We start from the raw sequence: 215 nt of genomic DNA on the forward strand, positions 1-215 counted from the left end.
AGCACATTGGAAAAAAGACGGATCAATTCTCGTAAGTTCAGTTATTAAGGATATCTGAGTTTGTGATGATTCTGTAAGATCTCGTGTAAAGTTATTTATTTACATTTTCTTTAATTTTTAAATAATCTATGATCATATGTATTAATAGGAAATTGATATGCATAATTTTCATGTGGATCGAGGAGACAGCATTTAGCTTTGACTTACACTCTTTC

This window comes from Penaeus monodon, chromosome 15, assembly GCF_015228065.2.
Source record: "Penaeus monodon isolate SGIC_2016 chromosome 15, NSTDA_Pmon_1, whole genome shotgun sequence".
Classification (NCBI taxonomy): Eukaryota; Metazoa; Arthropoda; class Malacostraca; order Decapoda; family Penaeidae; genus Penaeus; species Penaeus monodon.